The sequence below is a fragment of the Frankliniella occidentalis genome, unplaced genomic scaffold, assembly GCF_000697945.3.
Source record: "Frankliniella occidentalis isolate FOCC.00 unplaced genomic scaffold, Focc_3.1 Scaffold297, whole genome shotgun sequence".
Classification (NCBI taxonomy): Eukaryota; Metazoa; Arthropoda; class Insecta; order Thysanoptera; family Thripidae; genus Frankliniella; species Frankliniella occidentalis.
The window spans coordinates 228,502-229,754 of NW_026267423.1; the positions used below are offsets into that span (position 1 = coordinate 228,502).

At 31.6% G+C, this 1,253-nt stretch overlaps 1 protein-coding gene across 1 annotated transcript in view; it reads right to left on the reverse strand.

Moving 5' to 3' along the window:
* The window catches only part of LOC113214313 (mannose-P-dolichol utilization defect 1 protein homolog), a gene marked incomplete in the record, with an annotated part of 11,514 nt that overhangs the window by 7,934 nt on the left and 2,327 nt on the right, over nucleotides 1–1,253 (reverse strand).

Here is a 1,253-nt window from a genome sequence, read left to right on the forward strand (position 1 = left end):
ACAAGGCTTCACTTCAGTACTTTCTTTAGTAAGGATCTTACGCAACTTTAGTTCGAGTAAAATGTTTCCAGTTACATTGGGTGTTATAAAAAATATAGAATGTTCTAACCCAATGTGTTTCGAATCAATTGCAACATTATTATTAAGAATTGTTTCAGATTGTTTACCTGGAAACAATTTCCAAAATATATTGTTGCAAATGATACCAAAAACATTGGGATAGAGATAGAACTTTCTTTTTTTAAACACCCAATGTAATTGGAAACATTTCACTCGAACTAAAGTTGCGTAAGATCCTTACTAAAGAAAGTACTGAGGTGAAGCCTTGTAGCAAGATGTTATTTTATTTTACAAACAATAGCATTATGTAAAACTAGTTTTCAACCACCAGCAACAGTTTAAAAAAAATATACTTGTCAAGTGAGAAATGTATTTGGTTGAACTGAACTTAAGAAACGGTAAAGTGTATTACTCAAAAGTGGTATGGCCAATGATCACAAAAGATGGCACATAGGGCCTTGACAAAATTTAATTCTAAAAGGAGGCTACTGTTAAAAAAAATTACATCATTACTATAAGGATCTCACTTTTATAGACTTTTTATTGTTCCTGGACTTTCTGTAAAAACTTTGCTCCGTTAATAAGGGCACGCATCGCATACTGGTTTAATACCCACTCATCCGATATTGTATTACACTCAGAACTTAAAGAGTTCATGTGAAAAATATATTTAGTTTTACAGCTATTTAGTACATCTCACTCCAGTCTTTTATAAATAACTGTTCACTTCAAAAAATAATTTCAAATTGTGCACCTACAACTGATAATACAGATAAAAACCTAATAGTCTTTAACAGGTAAATATTTTTGTGAACTCACCGCACTTTAAGACTTTGATCTTGTTCATCTTGAATACTGTCCTGCACGTAATCAAAGTTTAGCTGGTTGACATCCTATAAACAGAGACAGATATAATAGGTTAAGCACAACTAAAATTTTAATATTTGGGAAACTTATAAAAAAACAAGAACTTCAAAGCAAAATATAGATAACAATGTGATTTAACCAGTACATACCTTGATAGAAAGCTGGGGAGTGTAGAATTCATTAGGTTGGGTCCACTCCTGTTTCCAACAATTTCAGTTTTATCTTCTGTCTTAGAGTATGCCCAAAATTAACACAGCACGTAATATTTGAATTTGGCTTGACCATTACAGAATGCAAGTAGTAAAAATCGAAAGAAAACTGATCTT